Here is a 13974-nt window from a genome sequence, read left to right as displayed (position 1 = left end):
CCCCGTCCCCTCCCCCCTGCTCTCAGGGCTGGGGCCCAGAGGGGAGAATCGGGGGCCCCTGGGATTCTGTGACCAGCCTTTCCTGTTTGTCCAGGACGGAGGGGATGCAGGACCTTAATGCTGAAGCCAGGACTGTTGGTCACCAAGGCGGGGGAGGGTCACAGCCCGGGACAGTCACAGGACCCGGCCGCTCGGCTTGGGATTCTGATACAGGGGCTTGGACGCCGGGGTCCTGGCCTCCCTGCCTGTGCCCTGCGGCCTGGCCCCTCTCCCTGCTTGAGGAGCAGGAGAGAGACTGTGGGGGCCCCTGGGCCCCTGTGGGCGTGGAGCCGGCTGTCCTCAGTGCTGGGTCCATGGGGCCCCCACGTCACGTACCGAAGAGCTGATAATTAGTCACCGGCATGGGCCAGGCGTGGTTCTCCTCTTTAAGGCTAGCATCCCGCCCCACGCTCCTTACACCTCCCTCCTGGGGCTGGGATGCCGGCACCGTGAATCACAGCGGCTCCAGCGACCGCGGAGCTCGCCGGGCCGCGGGGCCTGGGGCGTGGAGGGCAGGCTCAGGGCTGGGGCTGGAGGCCCACCGAGGCCCAGCGCAGGGCGGCCGCCCGCCCGGCTTAAGCCCTTTATCCTGACTTTAAAAACCGATGTCAAGTCATCCACACGGGATCTGAGAATTAAGAATCAGAAGAGCGTGAAGCCCCCAGAGCTCACGAGCCGCCCCGTCTGCTCCTGCGTCTTTTAAAACAGAATTAAATGTGTGAGTGTGTGAGAGCGCGTGAGAGCGTGTGTGTGAGTTTCCGAGGGTTCGGGTTTGTGTTTTCTTGCCGTTTCGATTCGTCTGTTTGGCGTCCTTACACCCCAGGGCCGCCGGCCTTACCTCCAGGCCCTGTCCTCTGTGTCCTCGCTGCCCTGGGTTCTGCGGGCCCCCGGGCCTGGGGCTGACGGTGCTCCCAGCACTAGCCAAGGCCTGGAGACAGCAGAGCTCGCTGGAGCCCGTCATTGACACCCAAACTAAGCAACCCCGAGTCCGCGGCCCCAAACTCCTCCTTATCTCATTCCCACTCGCCAAGCCAGGGCAGCCCCCACTGAAATCCACCGGGGCGGAGACCAGGCCCCTAGTGACCACCTTCGCTGCCCAGGGGCTGCCAGAGTGAGTTCAGCGGGCCAGTCCTGAGCCAGTTCCCCTGACCTGCCTTTCCTGCTGAAAACCCAGTAAAACCTGCAGCCCAGAACTTCCTCCGCTCCTACTTCTGCCTCCTGGCCCAAACCTGGTGCTTCCCCGTGGGGCCCCGTGGGGCACGGCATGCCCCCTTCTCTGGGGCAAATGTAAGAAATGACGCAGCTGTTTCCAACGTGCTGGCCCGTCCTCGTCAGTCATCAGTCATCGCTCCGTAAATTATATCCGGGTACAGTTTTAATGCAGCGTGCATGCATGTGTGCGTGTGTGTGCATGTGCGTGTGCGTGTGTCTGCGTGGTGCTCACTTCTGCCACGTGACTTTGGAACACGGGTACTTCCCAAGGTCATTAATGTTCTTCCGCGGTGTACTTTGTCTTGAGTGTGTAATATCCCTTCTTATGGATATACCCAAATCTCTCCTTTTTTGGCTCTATTTGCTTTACTCCTATTTATTTCTAATTACCTTGAGATGAACATTTTTGTGCATCAGTATTTCCCCAGTTTTTGGGGTCTTTCCTTAGGTCAGATGATCAGAGCTAGGAATGCCGGATCAAAGGGGCACTTGCGGGCGGGCGCTCATGTTGACAACGTCCACCAAAGTTGCCGCCGTGTTTACTCAAACGCGGCCGCCTGGAGGATTATGGGTTATATGAGACTTCCCCGGCCCCATACGGGAGGTGCGGTGTGGAGCCGTTATGACTTACATTTAGCCGCTGGTAAGGGAGAACGGTCTTCCCTGTGTTTTGTGGTCACAGATAATTTGCTTTCTTGGGAAGTCTCTGTTCCTGTCTTGCACACTATGGTCCCCGAAACTTTGTTTTTACTTGAAGGTGCTCTTTGCATATGAAGGGGATTGTTACAACTTGAATTGCCTCTCCCCTAAAGCCTTCCTCTGTCGAAGGCTTAACCCACCATATCTCAGAAATAGGTCGTCACGGCTGTCATTCGTCGTGTTGGAGCAGGCGTCCCTAATCTAATATGACCAGCGTCCTTACTGAAAAGGGGGCATGTGGACAGACACGCACCCAAGGGCACGCCATGCAAAGACGCAGGCAGAACCAAGGAGCGTCAGAGAGGCCAGCTGACGCCCAGAGAGAAGCTGGGGGAGAGCCTGGACAGATTCTCCCTCCCCAGCCCAGAAAGAACCGACCCTGCCGCATCTTGGTCTGGGACCTCCGGCTTCCAGAACTAAATGATCCGGGGCTTGTTTGTAGACCTCCATGCCCTTCCTCCCAGCAGCCCCAGGAAAGTCGTCCAGGGAGGAAACCTACGTCTGCGCGGCCTGCCCACACACTCTCGATTTTCCCATGTGGAGGAAGAAACCATCTCTGGTCATCTCTCCCGAGGGGCCCTGGGGAGGTTCCCTGCATGGCCCACGTCACGGAGGGGCTGAGCTGCCCGATCCCCTTTCCTCCTGGAGAGGAGCCCAAGATACCACTGGCCCTCAGTCCCAGTCCTTCGTCCCGCGGCCCCCACCGTCTCTGTCACCCTGGTGACCGCAGGGAGAGCGGTCCCGGGGGGCTTCTGGCTCTAGCACGGATTCCTGCTGTTCTCGGAAGAGGATCTCGGGTAAAGGGCTGGCGCGCCTGGTTCTAGGAAAGAGTCAAGGAGACAACAGCTTCTGTCTGCCACGCTGGGCCAGTCCCCCAGATAGTGCACAAGGACCCCAGAACCAGGAGTGGCTGACTCAGCACTGGAGACCGGTGAGGGCCCGGGGATGGAGGAGGCCAGGGTGTGGACGCAGCGTGTTCAGGCCAGCACGGGCCCAGCCGGCCTCGGGAAACCGGAACGGGCAGGATCCGGGCCAGCAGGACCGTCCACACTCAGGCCAAGGTCAACGGTGTAGCGAGAAGGATGTAGTTTCCACTCCCTGGGCGTCACCACCCTCTCCGCCTTCCTCCCCATCCGTGCCCACCCACGCCATGACTCCCAGGGGCCCGTGGCCGCAGACTCCCTTCCCAAGCGCGGTGCCTGCCGGCGACTGCCGGCTCCGAGGTGGGAAAGCCCGCAAGGCTGGGAGAGGGGAGTGAGCGTGAGCCTTCCTGCTTGAGGGGGCGTCCGTGGCCACTAGGAATGCGTCTCTGCCCTGCGCAGGGTGGCCCCCACCCCTTGCCGTCAGCACTTCCAGAAGCAATGGTGTCTCAGGTCTTATAGTCCAGCAGGGGCACCGGCTCCGTGGTGGCCGTGGCCGTGGCTGAGAGTAGTGCCTACGGCTGGGAGCGCCTTGTCTGCTCCTCCAGCACCCAGGTGGCCAGTTCCCAGGGCTGAGGTCCCTCTGTCAGAACAGTTGGACCGGCTGGTTCTCCTCCAGGACCCTCAGCACAGCTCCTATCCACCGTCAAGCACAGCCAGGGCCTGGGCCCCCCAGCCCAGCCCGAGCACGGCCTCCGCGCTGACGTGAGCGCCTGCACCCGCCCCGCCCCCCGCAGACCCAGACGCCCCCGTACAAGGGCACTGCTCTTAATGGGCCGCTCGTGGTCTCGACCTAACTATCCAGGCTCGTTATGAACCACTTTGCAGTGGACAGGGAGGGACACAATCCTGCCTAGGAAAACAGGAGGCCACGCCACCGTCTCTGAGTACAAGGGGTGACACAACACGTGTGCCCGTGTGCTCCCCGCCCCCGTTTTGCTCGTTAACAAATAGGAAACACGCCCAACAGCCGTACTCCTGGCTCTGCGGGGTTGGGGGGGAGGGGAGGACTTCACTAACTGTGTACCCCGTTTTGCCTTTAGATGTTTAATTTTTAATTATTTTTTTAAGTAGGCTCCAGGCCCAGTGTGGAGCCGGGCATGGGGCTTGAACTCATGACCCCGAGATCAAGAGCTGAGCTGAGATCAAGAGTCGGACACTAGACCCCCTGAGCCACCCAGGCGCCCACACCTCTAGAGTCTTAAGGCCTGACACTAAGTATGCACAGAAAGCTGGTGTTTGCTGGAGGAATTAAACCGGAGGACGAGCCCGGCACTGGGGGTGGGCGGAGGTGGGCAGGCGGGGCCCCCAGGGCGGCAGGACAAGCCCTGGCCCACAGCAGGCCTGTAAGCCCAGCTTGCTGGGTCCCAAGCTCTCCAGACCCCAGGGCCCACGGCCTTGCTGCTCTTAGGGGCGCCGGCGAGGAAGGCTCTCGCTCCGCCCTCCCGCCCCCGAGGCCCCAGGAAGGTCAGCCGGGCACTGGCAAGTGCACCTGCTTATTTGCTGTAATGAGCCGTTGCTGCCGGGAGTGAGTGTTCCTAACGACAGGCTGGCAGGGGCCCCCTTCAAAGCCACACGCTGGCCGCGGGGGACCCTGGTGACCACAGCAGTCTGCACGGCTCCTCCCCGGCCTGCTCAGGCCGCCCCGCCCCCCGGCCTGCCGAGGAGTCGGGTGGGAGCCCATCTGAGCCGTGGGAGACTGCCCCCCAATAGCGACAGGTCCCAGGGTGGCCGGGAGCAGGTGTGCCCACACCCATCAGTCGCCAGCAGGCGACAGCTGCGGGGGAGGGGCACCGCGGGAGAGGAAGGGTGGGCTGGCTCGTGCCCTGCCATGGGCTCCCGGGGGAGGTCCAGAGCATGGACTGACCACCATGCCTTACAGAAATGGGACTGTGTATTTTTTCATTTCAAAAGTGTGTGCATCTTGCCTGGATTATATTTTGGTGTTTCTCGGCTGAAAACTTTGGCCGAAGCCTTGTCGATGGGCCGGCACGGAGCCGCTCCAGAGGCCTCTCCCCAGTGGTGATGACTGGCCTGTTCCCAGCTCGGAGCTCTATCTGTGCCCCCTGCACCCTGCGGCCAGCACGGCGGGCAGGGGGGCCCTTCTTCCCGGGCCCTCTGTGACACCTACTCGGTGGCCTCCTTGGCAGGCACAGACAGATCCTACAGCTGACCCGGGGCCCGTGGTCCAGCCCCGCAGCCCCCGGACACACGCTTCAGAAGGCAGCCGGGGCTGGGCGGGGAGGGGGATGCCACTTCTAGGAATTAACCAACTGCCCTTGAGCTCGGAGTGTGCTCCTGGCCTCAGCGGGGGGGGGGACTTGACTCTGGGAGCGAATGCGACGGCTCTGCCGCGTAGACGCAGCCCGCAGACAGCGCGTCTCGGAGACTGGGAGTCTCCCTCCGGAAGTCTGTCCAGCGGCAGGCGTCTCTCCTGGCCCAGCTCATGAGGGGGCAGGTGCAGGGTCCCCCGGCAGGAAGTGGGCTCTGTCCCCGAGTAAGGGAGCAGCGACACTAGCTAGTCATCCCAGGCACGCAGACGAGTGGCTCATTTAAGAAGTAATTCACCTGGGGCGCCCAGGGGGCTCGGTCAGTTAAGCATCTGACCCTTCATTTAGGCTCAGGTCGTGATCTCAGGGTCGTGGGACGCAGCCCCACGTGAGGCTCTGTGCCGGACATGGAGCCTGCTTGGGATTCTCTCCCCCACTCCCCGGTCCGGCTTGCCCGCCCGCTCTCTCTTAAAGAAGAAGAAAGAACCCGCCCGCAGAGAAGCGAGGGCGGGGGCGGCTGCGGGACAGCGGACCGGCGGGTGCAGGATTGCGTCCTCACCAAACTGGCTCCGGGAGGCCCATGGGACAATGGAGGAGCCACAGACCCTAGAGGATGGCCGTGGCAGAGCACAGCCCGCGTTCGTCCCTGCCTGGCGCACCCCCTCGGCACTACCTCCCTGCGGAGACCTGCAGCCCTCAGTCACCACCGCAAACCCCCGCAGCTACCCCTGCCGCCCACCCTGGAGCCGGAGCCCGCATGCGGCACCCCTGCCCCGCAGCGACCCCGCATGCCGCACCCCTGCCCCGCAGCGACCCCGCATGCTCCCGGGCCTTGGTCTCGGGCACTGGCTCCCCCGTGGGCACCCAGAGGGGCCACGGGGAGGGAAACGGGCAGACGGTGGTCCAGGGAATGGTCACACGGGGCGGGTGGGTTCTGGAGACCTGACGCGCAGTCCCCCAACGGTAGTCAACGGCACCGTGTCCTGGAAATCTGCAAAGAAGGTCACTTCTAAGTGTTTTCGCAAAGAGACGGGAAAGAGAGAGCGAGAGAGCCTGTTCGAGCAGATAGGCATGCTCCTTAGGGGGACTGCAGGGTACAGGGCGGCCCAATCAAGCCGATGTCTTCACTATGATTCATATTTATTTGTCAAACGGCCCTAAGGACGCAGAACGTCTAAACACGTGAGGACACGCGTCCACACCCTCACTCTGGGGAGGGGGTGGCGGAGTGTGCGCAGAATCTGGGCCACACGTGGGGAAGCGGCGGTGTGGGCTCTCTCCCACGTGTGCACGGTTTCCCACCCAGGGTGTCCTTCCGCTGGAGCCAGGCCCACGGGACAAGGGGAGACGCGCCGCCTGCACCCAGAGGGCCAGGTTGTCTCCTTTCTGGCTCGGCACGCCGGCGGAGCACGGGTATTTCCCATCCCAGGCACGGAGATCTTTCCGAAACAGATGCACCTGTCTTCGTGGCCGCCGGTGGCAAGCGCTCTGAGCTGGGCGTCACAGATGGGAAAGCGGCGAGGTTAATTAAACCATTTGTTGCTCCACATGTTGTCGGATCTGGGCCGGGAGCCACCCGGAGACCTGCTCCTGTCGACCTTGGCTGAGCGGCGAGCCGCCGCAGATCCCCGGCCGGCGGAGCGGCTCCCCAGCCAGCCCCGGGAAGAGTCCAGGGTCAGAGCCGCACGTCGGTGCGTTTCCATCCGTGTCGTTTGGGATCGCCGTGTTCCTCTGAGTTCCCAGGAATAAGAGATCGTGCCCATCAACCAAATTTAAGTGCCGGTGACGCATCTTGTTAGAAGGAGATTGGAGATTATTGGAGAAAATCTTACAAAAGGACACGTGGGGCATGCTGTGAGCAAAGACCATTTAAAAATCCTCAGAACAAGACTGAGGCCCGTCTCAGGCACCTGCTTCCAGCTCGCCCTGTCCCCCGGGAGCACCCGCAGCTGCCCGCTCTCTCGCTTGAGGCCACTCGGACCAGGCGGCACACTGTCCTTCCTCCTGTCTCGGAAGACCAGGGCGCTCGGGGGGTCCTGTCTCAGGCTGGCCTCCCCAGAAGCAAAGCCAGGGACAGAAGCTGGTGACGGTGGTGTATGGGGAGGCTGAGCGCAGAGCATGATAGGGTGAATTGGATCCTCCAAATTCGTGTGCCGAAGTCCCGAGTCCCAGGGCCTCAGGAAGCGACTGTATTTGTGGACAAGGTCTTTAAAGAGGTGATTAGGGTAACATGGAAACATTAGGGTGTCCTCGTGGAAGAGACGATTAGGACACCCAGAGAAATGGCTGGGTGAGGACACAGCGAGAAGACAGGCATCTGTGAGCCCAGGACAGAGGCTTCTCAGAAACCAGCCCCTCAGCACCTTGACCTTGGGCCTCAGCCCCTAGATCATGAGAAAAAGAGGCTCTGTTGTTTAAGGCCCCGGTCTGGGTTTCGTTATGGCAACCTCAACGACGAGCACACATGCGGAAGGGGGACGGGGAGACAGGACGGGGAGACGGCTAGGATGTTGGCTGGACAGGAGATTAATCCTGTCTGTGAGCTGTTCCCCCGGGGAGGACCCCATCCCCACCGCAGAGCTGCAGCCGCCCTGAGCCCTAGCCGCTCACCACTGGGGTGGGTGCCGGGGCCTGGAGAAAGGGGCTGTGTGGGGCACCCACAGCCTCACACAGGGACGCCCTGGCCGGCGAGATCAATCCCGGCTGCCTTGGGAGCTGAGGGATCGCCCTCGCCCCGGCCCCAGGAGCAGAGGGTATTACCATTTGGATGTCAGTGCACAGAGGACCAGACACCAGCGAGGGGACGTGGGGGCCCACGCCCACCCAGACCTCGTGGGAAGCCGAGATGGTGGCCCGTTCCTGGCGGGGCTCTCACGACCTCGTTGCCCCTGACAGCATCTGTCCATGGCCCTGGGCTCCTTCTGCTTCTCCTTCGGTGTTGTGTCATTCGGGGACACTGGCATTTGCAAAAGCTTCCTGGGGCTGGAGAGGCTCTCCTCGTGGGGGACAGAGAGCAGGAGCGGGAAGTGGGGGGCAAGGGCAGCCCCAGGGGGTCCAGAGCCACGGCTTCCGGGCAGAGATCTGGGGAGGCTGGCCCGGGTTCCACGGCCCTTGCTGAGAGCTGCCCGCACGCCCCGACCTTCCTGGGCCCCCACAGTGAGTCGTACACTGCAGAGAGCTCCGTGGGCCCAGGAGCCAGGGGCACAGGCCATCGGGACACCCGCAGACAGCGCGGCCTTGTGAGGACGGAGTTCCCTGCTCGGGTCCCCTGAGTGCACCTGACAGGGGTGGTTTTATTTAGCGCTTTCTACCGCCCAGGCTCATCTATAAAATGCGGGGCCCAGGCCGCCTGACCCCCCAGTTGTTGGGACAATAATGTGGGATCTACCAGGCCCGGCGGGGCGCCCTCGCGCACTGTCCTGGGTCCCTGTCCTTCCCGGCAGGAGCTCCTGCACTCCGTGCCATTCCCGACTCGTCCTGGGCTCCCAGACCTGACGCTCCCCAGGGCTCCGAGTCCCCGGACTCTGGGCACGGCAGGGTGGGCACAATGTGGACCCAGGTGTTGGCGGTGACGGTGACGAGGGTGGCCTCTAGCTCGCTGTGCTGTGTCCCACACTGACCGGGCTCCCGGGTCGGGCCATAACCAGCAAGGGATGGCCCCGTACTTCTGCGGCAGGTGACAGCGGGCGTTACCACCCTCCCCATCGGGCAGGGCTGGCGACAGAACCTAAAGTGAGTTAAGGACTCACCTGGGGTGTCTGGGAATCCCTTTTTCCTGTTATGCCCTCTGTGTCCTGCTCCTCACGGTCACAGACCTCACACACGTCTCACTGCGTCCCTTGCCCCCCTGGAGGGGAAGCTTAGAACGTGCAGCAAAACCTGACAACGTGTAATAGCACCACCGCGGTTCACGCCGGCGTCCAGGGCGCCGGGCAGGGAGACGGCGTTCGTGTCCCTTAAAGTGAGGGCGGGGTGGGGGGGAGTGCGACCACCGCCATGCTGGAGATGGCCCGCGCACTGACCGCGGCGCCCCAAGCCCCCGCCCCCGCCCCGCAGACGTGCAGGGCAGAGCTTGTCTTCCCAGAGTGGCCTCTTCGGAAAGACTCGTGCGCGAAGGCAGACACCGTGCCCGGTGGGTTCCCTAACTGGGTGGGGTGGTTTCCGTCCCGGGGTCTGGGTGGTGGCCCGACCCGGGGGGACGCGACCGTGGAGGGTCTGGCCCAGGGGAGCTGGCCCCAGCTGGGGGAGGCCAGGCCCGGCCAGAGGGTGGGCTCACGGCAGCCCGTGTTTATGACGTCCGGGGAGAATGTGTGTCCCGGTGACGTCACACATATACACACGTTTTAGCAAGAGGAGGGTGAGGACGGGGAAGGTCAAGGGCGGTGGCCGCGCCAGACGGCAGCGCGGTCTGAGTCGCTGCACGATAGGCTTTCAACCCGCCCGCCAGACAGCTGCCCCCGGGCCGGGGACGTTCTAGACAGTCGGATGGAGGGCGGCCCCCTTTGTGTCCCTCCCAGGGAGCAGAGGGGACCCTGATACCCGGCCCTGGGCATCGGGCTCCAGCGTCGGTCCCAAACCGTTCGTTGTCTTCCCTGGGGGAGACGGGCCCTGCCACGTGGGACCCAGGGGGTGAGGGACACAAAGAACGTGGTGGCGAGCAGATGTCCCCCCCGGGGAGCCCGCGCACGGCTTAATTTCGGCTCCACGCGGATTCTGAATCACCGCTCAGGCACCGCTCGGAGAGGTCGGCTTCTTTTCTGAGGGAGAAATGTCCTCGGGGATTTCTTCCCCTGCGTGTTTTCTCACGACCCCGCTCCTTCCCTCCGTGTCCCGTTTCGCCCCTCCCCCAGCGTCAGCTGCTCCGTGAGCCTCTCCCAGCGACACTCACGGCCTCCACGGGGCAGCTCCCGCCTTCCCTTCCCTCCCATCTGCTGTTTCCTTGTGGCCATGGCCATGCCCCTCTCCGACCCCGGTGAGCTCGGCACCGGCCCTGGGAGCTGCTGGAGCACGAGCGCGTCCTTCACTCGATGCACCGGACATGCCCCTAAAACGCGGTCTCTGAGAAAAATGCATCACAGGGTCAGTGCACTTGGGGAAGTGGTTATTGGTGCTTCAGGCAAGAAGGGTGTTCTTTTCTGGGAAAAAGAGAACCAAGGTCCTCTGGACAGTGAAGACGTTTCCCCTGACTTCCTTGACTTCGCACGCTGTGTCTCGTGCAGGGGCGCGCCCCCTTGGGACGGTGCTCACCACAGAGCAGGACCAGGATGGCCCTGCGTCCCCGCATCCAGGTCAGCTTCCCGCAGCCTGGGGGCCCCCTTCCCTGTGACCTGCTGGAAAGAGGAACCCGGAAAGTGAGCAGCCTCCGACGGGGACACGTCACAGGTGCACGGGGACAGTCAACACGCTCAAAACACCCGATCTGTTGGGGTCAAGGACAAGCCCACCTGCTTGGCGAGGGTCGTGGACCGTCCCGGGGGCACGGCCGGGAGATCCCTGGGCTTCGTCCCCAGCTCGACTGCCGGGCCCAGGGAAGGCCAGTGGACCCGGCACACGTGTTCAGTGGGGAGTCGCACAGTGAGAGGGGACAGCCCCACTGAGAACGTGCCCCTCGGGGGGTCGGGGGTCGGGGGGTCGGGGGGCTGCTGCCTCCCCCCACGCTCTCTGCCTCCCCTCGCCTCTGTTCTCAGCGGGGCTGGTCGTCCAGGGAGGGAGCCCGCACGGCAGGTGGGTGGGACAGGGCTCCTCCTCCTAGCCTGGGGGAGGACTGGGCCCCCCGCTGTGGGTGGCGGTCATGGCCACCCGGCGGCTTGGCTGGCGGAGCGCACACGGTGACAGAGCCCCCAGCCCGAGTGGATGCCCCGAGGGCCATTGTCAGCTCCGGGGGCTCTGCTCCCTTGGCCATGACCGTGGGGAGGCAGCCCTGCGCGGGCGCTGTGCCTTTCTCCGCGGTCTTGAAGCCATAGCCGGGGACAGGCCCGTGGGCAGGAGGTGGAGGTGCCTACGGCAGGACCCGGAAGGCGGGCTGAGCGAGGGCCGTCGTGGCAGGGGCGGCTCGGGGCACACTGGCCGTTGCTGTCCTGGGCAGTGGGTCCGGAGAGGCTGCCAGCCTGGCGGTGGGCTCACCCCCCACCATGGCCGAGGCCGGCTTCCCCTCAGGAGCCCCCCATCTCCCCGTCAGTGGGGACCGGGTGGCGCCTGTCCTGCTGCTGGGCTGGGTGCCCTGTCCTGGCCGAGCAGAGCCCCAGGCCGCCGCCCACTCCTGGGCATGAGCAGAGAGAGGCTCAAGGGCAGCGGGCCCAGAGCCGGGCCGCTCCAACCCCCGGAAAAATCACCTGGGGGCCGCGGGGAAACCGGCAGCAGCCTCTCCTCGTGAATAATTCATGAGGACGGAGGACTTCCCAGGCCTCGTGCCAGCTCCTCTGTCAGCCCAGCCGCCCGCTGAAGGCCAAGTTACAGCCAAGGGGGGAGGAGGGGGAGGCTGGTGGGGGAGCGAGGGGGATGGGGGGAGGGGGAGCATGTGTAGAGCAGGACAACAAGGGTCAGGGTGGCCCGGGTCGGACCGGTCCAGGAGGGTGGCGTCGCCCCCGTGGATGTCACGGCCATTGGCCAAGTTGCGTCTGATGCCACGCAGGGACACCAAGGCTGTTCTGGACCCCCGGGGAGGAGGGCCTTCTGCTCATGGCTAGCCGGGGCGGACCGAGGCCGGGGCCGGACCGAGCTCAGTGACCCCGTCCCTGTTCAGGGACGTCTGGGAGGGAAATGCGGCCCTGGGGGCTGTGGGGGCTGTGTTCAGCGGGGAGTCGACAGACCCCATCCTGGGGTCTCTGGGTCAGGCAGGGGTGGCCCAGGGCTGCACAGCCCCGCAGAGAGACCCCACCCACCACCCCAGGAGGCATGCCAGAGGCTGCTGGGTCTTGTTTTTCCTATGCTTGTCTTCTTTCATTACTTTCCAATCAAAAGCTTCATTTAAAAGCACACTCTGAACTCTGCGGGGAGCCCAGAGGTGGGAGGGGGGGGGGGTTGGGAAGGGGGAGGGCAGAGGATCTGGCGGGGCAGGGAGGCTGCTCTGTTCGGCACTGCGAGGGCAGACACGGGTCATCAGACTTTCGCCCAAACCCACAGAACTCACACCTCCAGGAGCGATCCTGACGTCAGCCACAGCCTCTGCAGGGCGGTGACGTCAGCCGGCCCATCGATCTCGGTGATCTCCTCGTGGCAAGTGTGTCGTTCTGCCGGGGGCGGGGGAGGCTGCTGCAGCCGGGGGTGGGGGGGGCGGGGGGGCATGGGAAATCGGCACCGGGCTTAGTTCGGCTGGGAACCTAAAACTGCTCTAAAAAATAGTCTTTTTTTTTTTTTTAAAGCATTTGTCTGCAATCCTTCAAAATGCCTCTTTCCCTAAAAATTCTAATGTATTTCATTATTAAAACACCGGACATTTTTTTTTTTAAGAATTTATTTATTTATTTGACAGACAGAGATCACAAGTAGGCAGAGAAGCAGACAGAGAGAGAGGAAAGGAAGCAGGCCTCCGCCGGGCAGAGAGCCCGATGCGGGGCTCCATCCCAGGACCCTGGGATCATGACCTGAGCTGAAGGCAGAGGCTTTAACCCACTGAGCCACCCAGGTGCCCCAAAACACCGGACATTTATTTTAATGTTTAAATCTTTGCAACATCCCCCTGTGATGGCAAGATTTGTTCTTGTTCAGTTCGAGATGAGAAATAAGCCCAGGGAGCTGCGACGCGGGCCCTCGTGTCCTTGGGGAACAGCCAAGTTGGGGGCCCCTGGCTCGGCTGGGGCAGACTTCCCGACACACCTCATTCTACCTTCTACCCTTCCAGAAGCTTCCTCGACTCTGCCGCATCACTCAGGGCCGGCACAGCGGCAGATCCAGGTTTCGTGGGCCTGAAGCTTTCCCACTTTGGGGCACCGTTCCAAGAAAAAGAATACAAAATTATAACCATAAAATGTAGGTGCAAAAGTGCCTATTTGGAATGAGAAAAGAAATCATAGCAAAGGCTCATATTTTAAATTCCATGTACATGACAAAATCTAGGAAAATTGTCGATCACTTGACAAACCTGTCTAATTCCCTTTTTTTCTCTCTTTCAACTGGATACTGAGGTTGTCTCTTCATGGGGCAATGAGGTCATAATGCTGCAGCATTTCCTATTTAAAAAAAATCTATAAAGAGAATAAAAAGATAATTCAGGCTCTCCTATTGCATGGTTGATCAAAATTTGTTTCTAATTATTTATACAAAAGCTTCTTTCCTGATGAATGTTGAACCCGTTTCCAGGATAATCAAATACAGGGACCCCGGCCGAGGTGTTCTTCTTTGTCTTCATATGAGCTGTCAGGTTTGGAGAATGTTCTGCAGTCCAGCTCTGTCCACATTCCCAAGCTCACACGTTTCCAGAACCAGGACCCATCAGACACGGGGGCATCCAGACTCGACCTCTCACCCTGTGGGCACGGAGGCCAGGGTGGCCAAGGGGAGAGTGACCGGATGGCCACGACCTAAGTGTGCCGCCCAGACGTGGGCATGACCCGCCAGTATAGACATCCACTCTACCAAGCTAGCTGTGGCCCCAACTCTGTGCCCCCCCAATGCCTGTGGCTCCCGTGAGGCCCCAGAGGGGCCATATCCGGAGTGGGGAGGGGTCCAGACGGAGAGAGCGAGGTGGTAAATGGTCGTGATAGGAATGTCTCATTTTTGCAAAATTTCTGCCAGCTCGGGAGAGGCCAGATCCCACGCTCTCCGTGTCGGAGACCACGCCCTCTGGGTGGGTCTGAGCCCACAAACCAGACCAGTAGGGTCACCCCGAAACAAGC

Source organism: Martes martes, assembly GCF_963455335.1.
Source record: "Martes martes genome assembly, chromosome: 1".
NCBI lineage: Eukaryota > Metazoa > Chordata > Mammalia > Carnivora > Mustelidae > Martes > Martes martes.
Note: the sequence above shows the minus strand (reverse complement) of the source record.